The sequence below is a fragment of the Coregonus lavaretus genome (genome assembly GCF_964263955.1).
Source record: "Coregonus lavaretus genome assembly, chromosome: 25".
NCBI classification, from domain to species: Eukaryota; Metazoa; Chordata; class Actinopteri; order Salmoniformes; family Salmonidae; genus Coregonus; species Coregonus lavaretus.
The window spans coordinates 44,924,491-44,944,511 of NC_140012.1; the positions used below are offsets into that span (position 1 = coordinate 44,924,491).

The 20,021-nt window shown below is 48.0% G+C and overlaps 1 pseudogene across 1 annotated transcript in view; it reads right to left on the reverse strand.

Moving 5' to 3' along the window:
• The window catches only part of LOC311100937 (protein jagged-1b-like), a 100,275-nt pseudogene that overhangs the window by 59,617 nt on the left and 20,637 nt on the right, over positions 1-20,021 (reverse strand). The window contains exons 4-5 of the transcript in view: positions 4,829-5,086; positions 2,420-2,480 (exon numbers count right to left, since the gene is read on the reverse strand). The product of the transcript in view is annotated as a protein jagged-1b-like (transcript). The remainder of the gene's footprint in view (positions 1-2,419; positions 2,481-4,828; positions 5,087-20,021) is intronic.

Sequence of the window (20,021 nt, forward strand, 5' to 3'; positions counted from 1 at the left end):
GGAACACAGCTCCACTCCCTCAGACCCTATAGCCAGCTGGAACACAGCTCCACTCCCTCAGACCCTATAGCCAGCTGGAACACAGCTCCACTCCCTCAGACCCTATAGCCAGCTGGAACACAGCTCCACTCCCTCAGACCCTATAGCCAGCTGGAACACAGCTCCACTCCCTCAGACCCTATAGCCAGCTGGAACACAGCTCCACTCCCTCAGACCCTATAGCCAGCTGGAACACAGCTCCACTCCCTCAGACCCTATAGCCAGCTGGAACACAGCTCCACTCCCTCAGACCCTATAGCCAGCTAGAACACAGCTCCACTCCCTCAGACCCTATAGCCAGCTGGAACACAGCTCCACTCCCTCAGACCCTATAGCCAGCTGGAACACAGCTCCACTCCCTCAGACCCTATAGCCAGCTGGAACACAGCTCCACTCCCTCAGACCCTATAGCCAGCTGGAACACAGCTCCACTCCCTCAGACCCTATAGCCAGCTGGAACACAGCTCCACTCCCTCAGACCCTATAGCCAGGCAGCTCCACTCCCTCAGACCCTATAGCCAGCTGGAACACAGCTCCACTCCCTCAGACCCTATAGCCAGCTGGAACACATCTCCACTCCCTCAGACCCTATAGCCAGCTAGAACACAGCTCCACTCCCTCAGACCCTATAGCCAGCTGGAACACAGCTCCACTCCCTCAGACCCTATAGCCAGCTGGAACACAGCTCCACTCCCTCAGACCCTATAGCCAGCTGGAACACAGCTCCACTCCCTCAGACCCTATAGCCAGCTGGAACACAGCTCCACTCCCTCAGACCCTATAGCCAGCTGGAACACAGCTCCACTCCCTCAGACCCTATAGCCAGCTGGAACACAGCTCCACTCCCTCAGACCCTATAGCCAGCTGGAACACAGCTCCACTCCCTCAGACCCTATAGCCAGCTGGAACACAGCTCCACTCCCTCAGACCCTATAGCCAGCTGGAACACAGCTCCACTCCCTCAGACCCTATAGCCAGCTGGAACACAGCTCCACTCCCTCAGACCCTATAGCCAGGCAGCTCCACTCCCTCAGACCCTATAGCCAGCTGGAACACAGCTCCACTCCCTCAGACCCTATAGCCAGCTGGAACACATCTCCACTCCCTCAGACCCTATAGCCAGCTAGAACACAGCTCCACTCCCTCAGACCCTATAGCCAGCTGGAACACAGCTCCACTCCCTCAGACCCTATAGCCAGCTGGAACACAGCTCCACTCCCTCAGACCCTATAGCCAGCTGGAACACAGCTCCACTCCCTCAGACCCTATAGCCAGCTGGAACACAGCTCCACTCCCTCAGACCCTATAGCCAGCTGGAACACAGCTCCACTCCCTCAGACCCTATAGCCAGCTGGAACACAGCTCCACTCCCTCAGACCCTATAGCCAGCTGGAACACAGCTCCACTCCCTCAGACCCTATAGCCAGCTGGAACACAGCTCCACTCCCTCAGACCCTATAGCCAGGCAGCTCCACTCCCTCAGACCCTATAACCAGCTAGAACACAGCTCCACTCCCTCAGACCCTATAACCAGGCAGCTCCACTCCCTCAGACCCTATAGCCAGCTGGAACACAGCTCCACTCCCTCAGACCCTATAGCCAGCTGGAACACAGCTCCACTCCCTCAGACCCTATAGCCAGCTGGAACACAGCTCCACTCCCTCAGACCCTATAGCCAGCTGGAACACAGCTCCACTCCCTCAGACCCTATAGCCAGGCAGCTCCACTCCCATACCAGGGACCTGGGGCTTAAGCTGCATAGCACATTATGAAATGCTGTTTGTCAAGTGATTAATCATGGTCGCATAAATATTATAGCAGACATTAAAGATCAAAAGCATATTCCAGTTAGTCATGGAGAACAGAGAGGAGAGGCGAGAGGAGAACATTTACATTTTAGTCATTTAGCAGACGCTCTTATCCAGAGCGACTTACAGTTAAGTGAATACATATATTTTTTTTGTATACTGGCCCCCCGTGGGAATCGAACCCACAACCCTGGCGTTGCAAACGCCATGCTCTATCAACTGAGCTACATCCCTGCCGGCCATTCCCTCCCCTACCCTGGGCCAATTGTGCGCCGCCCATGAGTCTCCCGGTCGCGGCCGGCTGCGACAGAGCCTGGATTCGAACCAGGATCTCTAGTGGCACAGCTAGCACTGCGATGCAGTGCCTTAGACCACTGCGCCACTCAGGAGACTCCTCCACCCCCTAACTCCTCCACCCCCTCTCCCTCCTCCCTCCTCCAAGAGAGGGGAGGAGAAGAGGAGAGAGAAGAGAGGGGTGAGGAGGAGAGAAGAGAGGAGGAGAGGACAGGAGAGGAGAGGAGAGGAGAGGAGAGGAGAGGAGAGGAGAGGAGAGGAAAAAAAGAGCCACTTACTTGCAGCCACCTGGCTCTTTGCAGTGTCCATGTTCTGTACTGCAGCCCTGCCGGCAGATAGCTGGAGGGGAGAGAGGGAGGGAGGGAGGGGTGGAGGGATAGAGGGAGGGAAGGAGGGGAGAGAGGGAGAGAGGGAGGGATAGAGGGAGGGGAGATGGGGTGGAGGGGAGAGGGAGGGAAGGAGGGGAGAGAGGGAGATGGGGTGGAGAGGGGAGAGGGAGGGAAGGAGGGGAGAGAGGGAGATGGGGTGGAGGAGTTAGGGGGTGGAGGAGTTAGAGGGTGGAGGAGGGAGAGGGGGTGGAGGAGGGAGAGGGGGTGGAGGAGGGAGAGGGGGTGGAGGAGGGAGAGGGTGGAGGAGGGAGAGAGGGTGGAGGAGGGAGATGGGGTGGAGGAGTTAGGGGGTGGAGGAGGGAGAGGGGGTGGAGGGGTTAGGGGGTGGAGGAGGGAGAGGGTGGAGGAGGGAGAGGGGGTGGAGGAGTTAGAGGGTGGAGGAGGGAGAGGGGGTGGAGGAGTTAGAGGGTGGAGGAGTTAGGGGGTGGAGGAGGGAGAGGGGGTGGAGGAGGGAGAGGGGGTGGAGGAGGGTTAGGGGGTGGAGGAGTTAGGGGTGGAGGAGTTAGAGGGTGGAGGGGTTAGGGGGTGGAGGAGGGAGAGGGGGTGGAGGAGTTAGATGGTGGAGGGGTTAGGGGGTGGAGGAGGGAGAGGGGGTGGTGGAGGAGGGAGAGGGTGGAGGAGGGAGAGGGGGTGGAGGAGTTAGAGGGTGGAGGAGGGAGAGGGGGTGGAGGAGTTAGAGGGTGGAGGAGTTAGGGGGTGGAGGAGGGAGAGGGGGTGGAGGAGGGAGAGGGGGTGGAGGAGGGTTAGGGGGTGGAGGAGGAGTTAGGGGTGGAGGAGTTAGAGGGTGGAGGGGTTAGGGGGTGGAGGAGGGAGAGGGGGGTGGAGGAGTTAGATGGTGGAGGGGTTAGGGGGTGGAGGAGGGGAGAGGGGGTGGAGGAGGGAGATGGGTGGAGGAGGGAGAGGGGGTGGAGGGAGGGTTAGGGGTGGAGGAGTTAGGGGTGGAGGAGGGAGGGGTGGAGGAGTTAGGGGTGGTGGAGGGGTTAGGGGGTGGAGGAGTTAGGGGGTGGAGGAGGGAGAGGGGGTGGAGGAGTTAGGGGGTGGAGGAGTTAGAGGGTGGAGGAGGGTTAGGGGGTGGAGGAGGGAGAGGGGGTGGAGGAGTTAGAGGGTGGAGGAGTTAGGGGGTGGAGGAGGGAGAGGGGGTGGAGGAGGGAGAGGGGGTGGAGGAGTTAGGGGGTGGAGGTGGTAGAGGGGGAGGTGGTGGAAGGGGAGGTGGTGGAGGGGGAGGTGGTGGAAGGGGAGGTGGTGGAAGGGGAGGTGGTGGAGGGGGAGGTGGTGGAAGTGGAGGTGGGGGAGGGGGAGGTGGTGGAAGGGGAGGTGGTGGAAGGGGAGGTGGGGGAGGGGGAGGTGGTGGAAGGGGAGGTGGTGGAAGTGGAGGTGGGGGAGGAGGGAGAGGGGGTGGAGGAGGGAGAGGGGGTGGAGGAGGGAGAGGGGGTGGAGGAGTTAGAGGGTGGAGGAGTTAGGGGGTGGAGGAGGGTTAGGGGGTGGAGGAGGGGTTAGGGGGTGGAGGAGGGAGAGGGGGTGGAGGAGTTAGGGGGTGGAGGAGTTAGAGGGTGGAGGAGGGTTAGGGGGTTGAGGAGTTAGGGGGTGGAGGAGGGGTTAGGGGGTGGAGGAGTTAGGGGGTGGAGGAGGGGTTAGGGGGTGGAGGAGTTAGGGGGTGGAGGAGGGAGAGGGGGTGGAGGAGTTAGGGGGTGGAGGAGTTAGGGGGTGGAGGAGGGTTAGGGGGTGGAGGAGGGAGAGGGGGTGGAGGAGTTAGAGGGTGGAGGAGTTAGGGGGTGGAGGAGTTAGGGGGTGGAGGAGGGAGAGGGGGTGGAGGAGGGAGAGGGGGTGGAGGAGTTAGGGGGTGGAGGTGGTGGAAGGGGAGGTGGTGGAAGGGGAGGTGGTGGAAGGGGAGGTGGTGGAAGGGGAGGTGGGGGAGGGGGAGGTGGTGGAAGGGGAGGTGGTGGAAGAAAGCATGAACGTCACTAACAGCTGAAATATTGGCAGTTTGGCACCTGATGTCTATTGAATAGATAGTAAGTTCATCAACAACTTGAACATCCTTCCTAGTGTTTTCAAAACCTTGTATTCCCCTTTCTGCAACACCCGAAACAATCAATATTATCATCATTCTATAGCCTCAAACTGTCCCTGTCTCTTCCGCTCTCTGGATAGAGACCATCTTTCTGTCTATGTACAGACGGCCCCTCTCTCCCAGCCTACATGTACTTTATCCATTTAACCAGAAGAAGACCCTTTAGGTTGAAACCTTCCACGAAGGGATAACAAGAAGTTAGCAGGAAGGAGTCCGTTTATACATACGTGTGTTACATTCTAGTCCAGACCAGCCCTCCAGACAGGTCTTATTCCCGTTGTAGTCGCAGGTGTAGTGTCCGAAGAAGTCGTCTCGGGGCCGGCAGAACTTGTTGCATCCGAAGCCATAGTAGTGGTCGTCACAGCTGACCCGGATCTGATAGTCAAACTGACCAATAGGACCGTTGTGGCTGAGCTTCTGCCACCGGTGACTGGGGTTGATCATCCCACTGTGGGATGCCTTCTCGATCACCTGACCATCGCCACCTAGTGGGTTAAAGATATACAACCGGTTAGAATATATAGTTAACAGGTTACTATCCTTACGAGAAAGACAGACATTCACCGTTTGCAAAAAAAAAAAAAGACTGTTCAATGCATGGCTGAGCGCGTATAGGGTATCACAGTAGGAGTCACAAAGTCCCATAAAACCAAGAGGTCAAACAGGGAAATGGTTCCAATCGTTTTTCCCATAGGGGGATTTTGGAAACACTTAAAATAAGGGCTGTGTTTCGTGTAGGCTTGCCCTGGCTTGACGTTTTGATAACCATCTAAATCTCTCTAGGACAAGGTGACTTTTATCAATATATTCGCCTGTATTTACCCCCCAAAAATGAAATACTAATTAGCTGCTAATGTCGCTATCATAAAGAACTACAAATGCCATGATGATCTGGACGAGACTGCCGAATCAAGGCAAAGGTAAGAATCTCTGGATTAACTATCTATTGTTAGCTAAATTTAGTAATTAATAAATCGGCTACATTTCTTTAAATGCACAACTTTGTGAACTGTCTTGTGCAAGTTTTAAATTGACACAATACCTGTTAGCAAAGGTGTCCTCTAGAGATGACGTGCAGGAGCTTGCAGGGATTTGTAGTTTTTCATCATGTCTACTTAGCATTTTTGAATCTCAGAGTAAATAGAGCCGACTATATTGATAAAAGTCACCTTGTCCAGAGAGATTTAGATGGTTATCAAAACGTCAAGCCAGGGTAAGCCTACACGAAACACAACCCTTATTTGAAGTGTTTCTAAAATCCCCCTATGGGAAAAATAAATGGTGGAAAAACTATTGAAACCATTTCCCTGTTTGACCGCAAGGTGGGATGGGTATTAGGACTCCTCCACTGTGGGGCGCTTTTGTACATGAACCATTAAAATGCAAAAATACATGTTGGTTATATCAGTTTGTCCTAGTGTCATATCTATACTGAACAAAAATATAAAAAGTTACAGTTCATATAAGGAAATCAGTCAATTGAAATAAATTAATTAGGCCCTAATCTATGGATTTCACATGACTGGGAATACAGATATGAGTCTGTTGGTCACAAATACAGTACCTTAAAAAACAGAATGGGCCTCACAATGGGCCTAAGGATCTCGTCATGGAATTTCTGTGTATTCAAATTGCCATCGATAAAATGCAATTGTGTTCGTTGTGTGTAGCTAATAGCTTCTTGATATGCCACACTTGTCAGGTGGATGGATTATCTGCCTGCCCATACCATAACCCCACCATGGGGCACTCAGCTCGTTGACATCAGCAAACAGCTCGCCCACACAACGCCATAAATGGTCTGCAATTGTGAGGCAGGTTGGACGTAATAGTCCATATAATAGACCTATGACACTAATATAATATGATGATGTCCATATACAGTGGGGGAAAAAAAGTATTTAGTCAGCCACCAATTGTGCAAGTTCTCCCACTTAAAAAGATGAGAGAGGCCTGTAATTTTCATCATAGGTACACGTCAACTATGACAGACAAAATGAGATTTTTTTTCTCCAGAAAATCACATTGTAGGATTTTTTATGAATTTATTTGCAAATTATGGTGGAAAATAAGTATTTGGTCAATAACAAAAGTTTCTCAATACTTTGTTATATACCCTTTGTTGGCAATGACACAGGTCAAACGTTTTCTGTAAGTCTTCACAAGGTTTTCACACACTGTTGCTGGTATTTTGGCCCATTCCTCCATGCAGATCTCCTCTAGAGCAGTGATGTTTTGGGGCTGTCGCTGGGCAACACAGACTTTCAACTCCCTCCAAAGATTTTCTATGGGGTTGAGATCTGGAGACTGGCTAGGCCACTCCAGGACCTTGAAATGCTTCTTACGAAGCCACTCCTTCGTTGCCCGGGCGGTGTGTTTGGGATCATTGTCATGCTGAAAGACCCAGCCACGTTTCATCTTCAATGCCCTTGCTGATGGAAGGAGGTTTTCAATCAAAATCTCACGATACATGGCCCCATTCATTCTTTCCTTTACACGGATCAGTCGTCCTGGTCCCTTTGCAGAAAAACAGCCTCAAAGCATGATGTTTCCACCCCCATGCTTCACAGTATGTATGGTGTTCTTTGGATGCAACTCAGCATTCTTTGTCCTCCAAACACGACGAGTTGAGTTTTTACCAAAAAGTTATTTTGGTTTCATCTGACCATATGACATTCTCCCAATCCTCTTCTGGATCATCCAAATGCACTCTAGCAAACTTCAGACGGGCCTGGACATGTACTGGCTTAAGCAGGGGGATACGTCTGGCACTGCAGGATTTGAGTCCCTGGCGGCGTAGTGTGTTACTGATGGTAGGCTTTGTTACTTTGGTCCCAGCTCTCTGCAGGTCATTCACTAGGTCCCCCCGTGTGGTTCTGGGATTTTTGCTCACCGTTCTTGTGATCATTTTGACCCCACGGGGTGAGATCTTGCGTGGAGCCCCAGATCGAGGGAGATTATCAGTGGTCTTGTATGTTTTCCATTTCCTAATAATTGCTCCCACAGTTGATTTCTTCAAACCAAGCTGCTTACCTATTGCAGATTCAGTCTTCCCAGCCTGGTGCAGGTCTACAATTTTGTTTCTGGTGTCCTTTGACAGCTCTTTGGTCTTGGCCATAGCGGAGTTTGGAGTGTGACTGTTTGAGGTTGTGGACAGGTGTCTTTTATACTGATAACAAGTTCAAACAGGTGCCATTAATACAGGTAGCGAGTGGAGGACAGAGGAGCCTCTTAAAGAAGAAGTTACAGGTCTGTGAGAGCCAGAAATCTTGCTTGTTTGTAGGTGACCAAATACTTATTTTCCACCATAATTTGCAAATAAATTCATTAAAAATCCTACAATGTGATTTTCCGGAGAAAAAAAATTCTCAATTTGTCTGTCACAGTTGACGTGTACCTATGATGAAAATTACAGGCCTCTCATCTTTTTAAGTGGGAGAATTTGCACATTTGGTGGCTGACTAAATACTTTTTTTCCCCACTGTATAACAGGCTCATTGATCATTAAGCATCTTCATTTATAACACGTATTGATGATGGCACAATACATTTACATTTAGGTCATTTAGCAGATGCTCATATCCAGAGCAACTAATAGGAGACCAGAAGAGGAATCAGTGGTTTAGGATAAACATAAATATGAGAAGTATATAATATGATAGTTTAAAAACAAGTAGCAGTAGAAATAGTGAAAATGTGTCTGATGCTATCTGCTGGTGCCAACAAGATCTATAAGGTCTACGGTTGTACACACTACCAGTCAAAAGTTTGGACAAACCTACTCATTCAAAGGTTTTTTCTTAATTTTTACTATTTTCTACATTGTCGAATAATAGTGAAGACATCAAAACTATGAAATAACACATATGGAATCATGTAGTAACCAAAAAAGTGTTAAACAAATAAATATATGTTCATATTTTTCATTCTTCAAAGTAGCCACCCTTTGCCTTGATGACAGCTTTGCACACTCTTGGCATTCTCTCAACCAGCTTCACCTGGAATGCTTTTCCAACAGTGTTGAAGGAGTTCCCACATATACTGAGCACTTGTTGGCTGCTTTTCCTTCACTCTGCGGTCCAACTCATCCCAAACCATCTCAATTGGGTTGAGGTCGGGGGATTGTGGAGGCCAGGTCATCTGATGCAGCCCTCCTTCACTCTCCTTCTTGGTCAAATAGCCCTTACACAGCCTGGAGGTGTGTTGGGTCATTGTCTTGTTGAAAAACAAATTATAGTCCGACTAAGCGCAAACTAAATGGGATGGCGTATCGCTGCAGAATGCTGTGGTAGCCATGCTGGTTAAGTGTGCCTTGAATTCTAAATAAAATCACTGACAGTGTCACCAGCAAAGCACCCCCACACCACCTCCTCCATGCTTCACGGTGGGAACCACACATGCAGAGATCATCCGTTCACCAACTCTGCGTCTCACAAAGACACGGCGGTTGGAACCAAAAATCTCAAATTTGGACTCATCAGACCCAAAGACAGATTTCCACCGGTCTAATGTCCATTGCTCATGTTTCTTGGCCCAAGCAAGTCTCTTCTTATTATTGGTGTCCTTTAGTAGTGGTTTCTTTGCAGCAATTCGACCATGAAGGCCTGATTCACGCAGTCTCCTCTGAACAGTTGATGTTGAGATATGTCTGTTGCTTGAACTCTGTGACACATTTATTTGGGCTGCAATTTCTGAGGCTGGTAACTAATGAACTTATCCTCTGCAGCAGAAGTAACTCTGGGTCTTCCTTTCCTGTGACGGTCCTCATGACAGCCAGTTTCATCATAGCGCTTGATGGTTTTTGCGATTGCACTTGAAGAGACTTTCAAAGTTCTTGAAATGTTCCGTATTGACTGACCTTCATGTCTTAAAGTAATGATGTACTGTTTGTTTCTCTGCTTATTTGAGCTGTTCTTGCCATAATATGGACTTGGTCTTTTACCAAATAGGGCTATCTTCTGTATACCACCCTAACCTTGTCACAACACAACTGATTGGCTCAAACGCATTAAGGAAAGAAATTCCACAAATTAACTTTAAACAAAGCACACCTGTTAATTGAAATGCATTCCAGGTGACTACCTTATGAAGCTGGTTGAGAGAATGCCAAGAGTGTGCAAAGCTATGTTAAGATCAGATAAAATTAAGAATAGTCTGATGGGTGAGAATATTGTAAAGTGCTTGTCAAATTGTGAACGACAGACTGATGAAGTGTGTGCAGCCTGCGTACGCAGAGAGAGCAGAGATCATGCAACTTTTTTCAAATCATCATTAGTCGCATCATGCAGCCATAGAATGTATAAAAAATCCAAAACATATAGCCCAACATTATCACAACTAAAGTTGCATAAATAACTCTAAATTAAGCATATAGGAGGACCTGTTTCTTTGTTAACCGCTCAACACAGAATAGCCGCATATGTGCACTCCCTCAAATCATTTGGAGAAAATATCCTTTCTATTTTATTCAGCTATGTTCAATTGTATTCTTCATACTATAAAATAATATAAAATAATGCCATCGACTTCTACGCAAATCTTGTCTGCTAAATGAACTAGTGTAGCTCACAGTCATATGGCATAGCCACATCAGGACAACACAGAATCCGCTATTCTGTTCTTCTGAAATAGACTACATTTTACATTTACATTTTAGTCATTTAGCAGACGCTCTTATCCAGAGCGACTTACAGTTAAGTGAATGCATACATGTTTTTCTTTTCTTTTTCATTTTTTTTTCATACTGGCCCCCCGTGGGAAACGAACCCACATCCCTGCCGGCCCTACCTTGGACGACGCTGGACCAATTGTGCGCCGCCCATGGGTCTCCCGGTCGCGGCCGGCTGCGACAGAGCCTGGACACGAACAAGGATCTCTAGTGGCACAGCTAGCACTGCGATGCAGTGCCTTAGACCACTGCGCCACTCTGAAATAGACCACATTTTCTTCATATCAGGTTTCTTTAGAACTGTCTAAATTAAATAATGGATTTATTGTGAAGGTGTAGGCTATATTACATGAGTTTTTGTTCGAAACTAAACGCACTGGTTATGAGAAACTAAACCCACTGGTTATGAGAAACTAAACGCACTGGTTATGAGAAACTAAATGCACTGGTTATGAGAAACTAAATGCACTGGTTATGAGAAACTAAATGCACTGGTTATGAGAAGCTAAATGCACTGGTTATGAGAAACTAAATGCTCTGGTGAATGCCTACTCTATAATGGTAGTATAATAATGTGTTTGGAGGATTCAGAGCTCAACAAGGTTCTGACCGTCCCAAACATTGCGAGAACATCATAACATAACAGACCCAATCGGAGTGAGTTTGCAGTTTATCACATTGCTGTGTAATTCAAATGGTCCAATACAGCAGTTTTTATCCCAATATCAAATCATTTCTGGGTAACAATTAATCACTTTACCGTGATTGTTTTCAATTAAAAATGGTCTAAATTAAACAAAAATAGGTTCTTAACAAAAAAGCTATTTCTCAAGCAAGAATGTTGCTAGGACTGTCTGGGAGTGGTCTAAATGGGGGAGGGGGAACTGAAAACTGTCTGGGAGTGGTCTGAGTGGGGAGGGGGAACTGAAAACTGTCTGGGAGTGGTCTAAGTGGGGAGGGGGAACTGAAAACTGTCTGGGAGTGGTCTAAGTGGGGAGGGGGAACTGAAAACTGTTCATGGCAGAGAGATTTGGGTTTCTGGTGATGTCACCAGGCAGGCCAAAACTCCATCCCACCAAAATGGGCTGTAATGGTCACCTGTCTTTTCAAACTGCTTTTACACTAAAAGGGCATTATAATTTTCACAATATTATTCCAACCTCATATTGTGGTAATATATATACACAGTGCTTTCAGAAAGTATTCATACCCCTTGATTTATTCCACATTTTGTCGGGTTACAGCCTGAATTCAAAATGGATTAAAAAATATATAATTTCGCCCATCTGCAAATAGTACCCCATAATGACAAAAGTGAAAACATGTTATTATAAGTTTTATGCAAATTTATTGAAAATGAAATACAGAAATACCTCATTTACATAAGTATTCACACCCTTGAGTCATTACATGTTAGAATCACCTTTGGCAGTGATTACAGCTGTTAGTCTTTCTGGGGAGCTTTGCACACCTGGATTGTACAATAAAATTCTTCAAGCTCTGTCAAGTTCAAATCAAATTTTATTTGTCACATGGTCCGAATACAACAGGTGTAGACCTTACAGTGAAATGCTTACTTACAAGCCCTTAACCAACAATGCAGTTTTAAGAAAGAATACACACAACAACAAAAAATCACACAAAAAATACAATATAAAATAATACGAAATAAAAGTAACAAATAATTAAAGAGCAGCAGTAAAAATAACAGTAGAGAGGCTATATACAGGGGGTACCGGTACAGAGTCAATGTGAAATAACAGTAGGGAGGCTATATACAGGGGGTACCGGTACAGAGTCAATGGGAAATAACAGTAGGGAGGCTATATACAGGGGGTACCGGTACAGAGTCAATGTGAAATAACAGTACAGAGGCTATATACAGGGGGGTACCGGTACAGAGTCAATGGGAAATAACAGTAGGGAGGCTATATACAGGGGGTACCGGTACAGAGTCAATGTGAAATAACAGTAGGGAGGCTATATACAGGGGGTACCGGTACAGAGTCAATGGGAAATAACAGTAGGGAGGCTATATACAGTAGAGGCTATATACAGTAGAGAGGCTATATACAGTAGAGAGGCTATATACAGTAGATGCTATATACAGTAGAGAGGCTATATACAGTAGAGAGGCTATATACAGTAGAGAGGCTATATACAGTAGAGGCTATATACAGTAGAGAGGCTATATACAGTAGAGGCTATATACAGTAGAGAGGCTATATACAGTAGAGAGGCTATATACTGTAGAGAGGCTATATACAGTAGAGAGGCTATATACAGTAGAGAGGCTATATACAGTAGAGAGGCTATATACAGTAGAGGCTATATACAGTAGAGAGGCTATATACAGTAGAGAGGCTATATACAGTAGAGAGGCTATATACAGTAGAGGCTATATACAGTAGAGGCTATATACAGTAGAGGCTATATACAGTAGAGAGTCAATGTGAAATAAAAGTAGAGAGGCTATTTATAGGGGGGTACCGGTGCAGAGTCAATGTGAAATAACAGTGGTGAGGCTATATACAGGGGGGGTACTGGTACAGAGTCAATGTGCGGGGGCACCGGTTAGTCAAGGTAATTGGGGTAATATGTACATGTGGGTAGAGTTAAAGTGACTATGCATAGATAATAAACAGAGTAGCAGCAGCGTAAAAGAAGGGTGGGGGGGGGGGCAATGCAAATAGTCTGTGTAGCCATTTGATTAGATGGTATAGAGGTCCTGGATGGCAGGAAGCTTGGCCCCAGTGATGTACTGGGCCGTACGCACTACCCTCTGTAGTGCCTTGCGGTCGGAGGCCAAGCAGTTGCCATACCAGGCGGTGATGCAACAAGTCAGGATGCTCTCGATGGTGCAGCTGTATAACTTTTTGAGGATCTGAGGACCCATGCCAAATCTTTTCAGTCTCCTGAGGGGGAATAGGCTTTGTCGTGCCCTCTTCACGACTGTCTTGGTGTGTTTGGACCATGATAGTTTGTTGGTGATGTGGACACCAAGGAACTTGAAGCTCTCAACTTGCTCCACTACAGCCCCGTTGATGAGAATGGGGCGTCCTCTGTCCTCTTCTTTTTCCTGTAGTCCACAATCATCTCCTTTCTCTTGTTGTGGGAGAAGTTGTTGTCCTGGCACCACACGGCCAGGTCTCTGATCAGGCCTACCACTGTTGTGTCATCGGCAAACTTAATGATGGTGTTGGAGTCGTGCCTGGCCATGCAGTCATGGGTGAACAGGGAGTACAGGAGGGGACTGAGCACGCACCCCTGAGGGGCCCCCGTGTTGAGGATCAGCGTGGCAGATGTGTTGTTACCTACCCTTACCACCTAGGGGCGGCCCGTCAGGAAGTCCAGGATCCAGTTGCAGAGGGAGGTGTTTTAGTCCCAGGGTCCTTAGCTTAGTGATGAGCTTTGAGGGCACTATGGTGTAGAACGCTGAGCTGTAGTCAATGAATAGCATTCTCACATAGGTGTTCCTTTTGTCCAGGTGTGAAAGGGCAGTGTGGAGTGCAATAGAGATTGCATCATCTGTGGATCTGTTGGGGCGGTATGCAAATTGGAGTGGGTCTAGGGTTTCTGGGTTAATGGTGTTGATGTGAGCCATGACCAGCCTTTCAAAGCACTTCATGGCTACAGACGTGAGTGCTACCGGTCGATTGTTGGTTGCTAGACAACCATTTTCAAGTCTTGCCATAGATTTTCAAGCCGATTTAAGTCAAAACTGTAACTAGGCCACTCAGGAACAGTCAATGTCTTCTTGGTAAGCAACTCCAGTGTATATTTGGCCTTCTGTTTTAGGTTATTGTCCTGCTGAAAAGTGAATTTGTGAATTTGTCTCCCAGTGTCTGTTGGAAACCAGACTGAACCAGGTTTTCCTGTGCTTAGCTCTAATTCATTTGTTTTTATCCTACAAAAACTCCCCAGTCCTTGCCGATGACAAGCATAACATGATGCAGCCACCATGCTTGAAAATATGAAAAGTGTTAGTCAGTAATGTGTTGTATTGGATTTGCCCCAAACACTTTGTATTCAGGACATGAAGTTTATTTCTTTGCCACATTTTTTGCAGTTTTATTTTAGTGCCTTAGGATGCATGTTTTGGAATATTTTAATTCTGTACAGACTTCCTTCTTTTCACTAAGTCATTTAGGTGGAGTAACTAAACTGAGGATGGATCAACAACATTGTTCTCCAATCACAACCATTCAACTCTGTAACTGTTTTAAAGTCACCATTGGCCTCATGGTAAAATCTCTGAGCAGTTTCCTTCCTCTCTGGCAACTGAGTTAGGAAGGACGCCTGTATCTTCATAGTGACTGGGTGTATTGATACACCATCCAGAGTGTAATTAATAACTTCACCATGCTCAAAGGGATATTCAATGTCTGCTTTTTATTGTATTTTTACTCATCTTGTCACGCCCTGACTTATGGAGCTCTTGAATGTTGAGTCAGGGTGTGGAGATCTAAACAACACAATGTAACTCCAAGTCAATCACACTTCTGTGAAATCAAACTGTCCACTTAGGAAGCAACACTGATTGACAATACATTTCACATGCTGTTGTGCAAATGGAATAGACAACAGGTGGAAATTATAAGCAATTAGCAAGACACCCCCAATAAAGAAGTGGTTCTGCAGGTGGTGACCACAGACCACTTCTCAGTTCCTATGCTTCCTGGCTGATGTTTTGGTCACTTTTGAATGCTGGCGGTGCTTTCACTCTAGTGGTAGCATGAGACGGAGTCTACAACCCACACAAGTGGCTCAGGTAGTGGTCCTCTGTAGCTCAGCTGGTAGAGCACGGCGCTTGTAACGCCAAGGTAGTGGGTTCGATCCCCGGGACCACCCATACACAAAAAAAAAATGTATGCACGCATGACTGTAAGTCGCTTTGGATAAAAGCGTCTGCTAAATGGCATATTATATTATTATTATTATTATATTATTATATATTATATTATTATTATATATTATATAGGTAGTGCAGCTCATCCAGGATGGCACATCAATGCGAGCTGTGGCAAGAAGGTTTGCTGTGTCTGTCAGCGTAGTGTCCAGAGCATGGAGGCGCTACCAGGAGACAGGCCAGTACATCAGGAGACGTGGAGGAGGCCGTAGGAGGGCAACAACCCAGCAGCAGGACCGCTACCTCCGCCTTTGTGCAAGGAGGAGCAGGAGGAGCACTGCCAGAGCCCTGCAAAATGACCTCCAGCAGGCCACAAATGTGCATGTGTCTGCTCAAACGGTCAGAAACAGACTCCATGAGGGTGATATGAGGGCCCGACTTCCACAGGTGGGGGTTGTGCTTACAGCCCAACACCGTGCAGGACGTTTGGCATTTGCCAGAGAACACCAAGATTGGCAAATTCGCCACTGGCGCACTGTGCTCTTCACAGATGAAAGCAGGTTCACACTGAGCACATGTGACAGACGTGACAGAGTCTGGAGACGCCGTGGAGAACGTTCTGCTGCCTGCAATATCCTCCAGCATGACCGTTTTGGCGGTGGGTCAGTCATGGTGTGGGGTGGCATTTCTTTGGGGGGCCGCACAGCCCTCCATGTGCTCGCCAGAGGTAGCCTGACTGCCATTAGGTACCGAGATGAGATCCTCAGACCCCTTGTGAGACCATATGCTGGTGCGGTTGGCCCTGGGTTCCTCCTAATGCAAGACAATGCTAGACTTCATGTGGCTGGAGTGTGTCAGCAGTTCCTGCAAGAGGAAGGCATTGATGCTATGGACTGGCCCGCCCGTTCCCCAGACCTGAATCCAATTGAGCACATCTGGGACATCATGTCTCGCTCCATCCACCAACGCCACGTTGCACCACAGACTGTCCAGGAGTTGGCGGATATTTTAGTCCAGGTCTGGGAGGAGATCCCTCAGGAGACCATCCGCCACCTAATCAGGAGCATGCCCAGGCGTTGTAGGGAGGTCATACAGGCACGTGGAGGCCACACACACTACTGAGCCTCATTTTGACTTGTTTTAAGGACATTACATCAAAGTTGGATCAGCCTGTAGTGTGGTTTTCCACTTTAATTTTGAGGGTGACTCCAAATCCAGACCTCCATGGGTTGATAAATTTGATTTCCAATGATAATTTGTGTGATTTTGTTGTCAGCACATTCAACTATGTAAAGAAAAATGTATTTAATAAGATTATTTCATTCATTCAGATCTAGGATGTGTTGTTTAAGTGTTCCCTTTATTTTTTTGAGCAGTGTATGTCATTATTTCTAGGTATTGTGTTTCTATGTTTGGCCGGGTGTGATTCCCAATCAGAGGCAGCTGTCGCTCGTTGTCTCTGATTGGGGATCATACTTAAGTAGCCTGTTTGCAATCTTTAGTTGTGGGATCTTGTTCCGTGTATAGGCTTGTATTGTGTTTAGCCTGAGGACTTCACGTTACGTTGTTTTTGTTCGTATGTTTATTTTAATAAATAAACATGTTCACGTTGCACGCTGCACCTTGGTCTGACCCGTCCTTCAACGAACGTGACAGAAGATCCCACCACCAATGGACCAAGCAGCGTGCCCAGGAGGAGCAGAGAGTATGGACTTGGAGGGAGATAAGAGAGGATCTGGCAAGGCAGATGGAGACCCTGAAAGGGATCAGGGTGGAGAAGGAGAGACAGCCTCAATAAACATTTTTGGGGGGGCTAAAAGGGTGGTCGGGGATCGACAGAGAGGAGCCCCGACCACTGCACTCGTGGGGGCTCAAGGAGGAGTCCTCACTGGAGGAGGACGGGGCGCGGAGTGTAAAGGACGGAGACAGTCGTAGACCTCCAGCGCCGGTTCCCAGTCCGGTACGCCCCGTACCTGCTCCCCGCACCAAGACAGTGGTGCGTGTTCCCAGCCCGACCCGGCCCATTCCTGCTCCTCGCACCAGACCAGTGGTGCGTGTTCCCGGTCCGGCCCGGCCCGTTCCTGCTCCTCGCACCAGACCAGTGGTGCGTGTTCCCGGTCCGGCCCGGCCCGTTCCTGCTCCTCGCACCAGACCAGTGGTGCGTGTTCCCGGTCCGGCCCGGCCCGTTCCTGCTCCTCGCACCAGACCAGTGGTGCGTGTTCCCAGCCCGGCCCGGCCCATTCCTGCTCCTTGCACCAGACCAGTGGTACGTGTTCCCGGTCCGGCCCGGCCCGTTCCTGCTCCTTGCACCAGACCAGTGGTGCGTGTTCCCGGTCCGGCCCGGCCCGTTCCTGCTCCTCGCACCAAGCCAGTGGTGCGTGTTCCACTCAGCGGCTCCACTCCGGAGCCAGAGCAGTCCGCTCCACCGGTGCCTTGTCCAGCTCCGGTCAGCGGCTCCAGTCCAGACCCAGACGTCAGCCCCTCTCCAGGTTCGGGGTCTCCCACACCAGGGTCCAGAAAGGACTTGGTGCATCGTGGGGGGAAGGAGAGGGGAAGCAGCGCACTGAGGTCCAGACCAGACCAGGGGCGCAACGGGGAGGCTGAGAGAATGAGGTCGTCACGCCCGGAGCCGGAGCCGCCTCCGAGGCGGAATGCCCACCCGGACCCTACCCTGTTATGTCAGGTTTGTGCGGTCAGAGTCCGCACCTTTGTGGAACTCTTTTATGTTGAGTCAGGGTGTGGAGATCTATGTTATTATTTCTAGGTTTACATTCTAGGTATTGTGTTTCTATGTTGTCCGGGTGTGATTCCCAATCAGAGGCAGCTGTCGCTCGTTGTCTCTGATTGGGGATCATACTTAAGTAGCCTGTTTGCAATCTTTAGTTGTGGGATCTTGTTCCGTGTATAGGCTTGTATTGTGTTTAGCCTGAGGACTTCACGTTACGTTGTTTTTGTTCGTATGTTTATTTTAATAAATAAACATGTTCACATCGCACGCTGCACCTTGGTCTGACCCGTCCTTCAACGAACGTGACACATCTACCAATAGGTGCCCTTCTTTACGAGGCATTGGAAAACCTCCCTGGTCTTTATGGTTGAATCTGTGTTTGAAATTCACTGCTCGACTGAGGGACCTTACAATTATCTGTATGTGTGGGGTACAGAGATGAGGTAGTCATTCAAAAAGTAATGTTAAACACTATTATTGCACACAGAGTGAGTCCATGCAACTTATTATGTGACTTGTTAAGTAATGTTTACTTCTGAACTTATTTAGGCTTGCCATAACAAAGGGATTGAATACTTATTGACTAAAGACATTTCAGCTTTCATTTTTTATTAATTTGAAAAGAAATCTTAACATAATTCCAATTTCACATTACGGGTTATTGTGTATAGGCCATCGAATCATTTTAAATTCAGGCTGTAACATTTTGAAAAAGTCAAGGGGTGTGAATACTTTCTGAAGGCACTGGGGCTTTAAAAACAGACAGAATCTAAAAGAAAAGATTGGCTGAATCCCCTTCCCTGACCCCTCCATTTGCACAAGTGTCCCAAAGCTGAGGGAGTGATGACTGATGATGATGATGATGATGATCGAGGGTGTAGGAGCAAATTACACCCTCCGATAGCCACTTTGACCAAGCCAGCAAGGCTGCAGGCTCCAGAGCGAAATGGTATCCCAAAATGCACCGAGATATGTTTTTTGAGCAATTTTGTACAAAATAATGGAGGCCTAATTATATGCCACATGCATTTGTTTGTTTTTTATCCGATTTCAAAGCTTGACACGTAACACATCAGAAATGAAATGTCACAGAGGTTTAGGCCTATAAGACGAGGGAATTTGTTCATTTGAATGTCATGTTAGTTTTATTATTTGACAGCGGAACATGGAGCATCACTCGTCCCGAAGTTGACGGGTTTTATTGATCCCTTCGCCATAAAAAAAGCCTCCCTCGGAATTTCGTAAGAAACCTGTGAAAACGGAGGGCCCTCTGAGCGAGTTGGTGGCTTGGGATTCGCTGCTCATCTCTAATGAACCTAATCTCTAATGAATCTCCTTTTTGCTCTTCCTCTACCTTCCCTCTCCCTCAACCCACAGACCTTCCTTCCCTCTCCTTCCCTCTCCTTCCCTCTCGCTGGCTTGTGGCAGCCATCTCATTTACATTTACGTCATTTAGCAGACGCTCTTATCCAGAGCGACTTACAAATTGGTGCTTTCACCTTATAGCCAGTGGGACAACCACTTTACAATATATATTATTATTATTATTTTATTTTTTTGGGGGGTGGGGTAAGGGGGGGTAGAAGGATTACTTTATCCTATCCCATGTATTCCTTAAAGAGGTGGGGTTTCAAGTGTCTCCGGAAGGTGGTGAGTGACTCCGCCGTCCTGGCGTCGTGAGGGAGCTTGTTCCACCATTGGGGTGCCAGAGCAGCGAACAGTTTTGACTGGGCTGAACGGGAACTATGCTTCCGCAGAGGAAGGGGAGCCAGCAGGCCAGAGGTGGATGAACGCAATGCCCTCGTTTGGGTGTAGGGACTGATCAGAGCCAACCAACACACTGACACTACCGCACAATCTCATACGCTGTACTGTGTAGGCTTGGGAATTATACAGTTTAGCGGGGTATTAGGAAATGGGATGGTTTTCAATACCGTTGAAACTGTTTCTTTGAAATGTTTCAATAAATTGTAATATTTGTAGCTACTTTTTAAAGTTAATACCTGCAGTCGACTTGTGCAGTACTTTAAGAGATAAAGCAGATTGCGTTCTTCATTTCACCTGTCACATTATTTTACATTATGAAGCTAACCGTAGTTCCCCAGAACAGTTGAGCCAGTCACGTGTTTGTTTGTAGATAACACAACAGGAGAACGAGGGAGCAGGTGAGTCCAG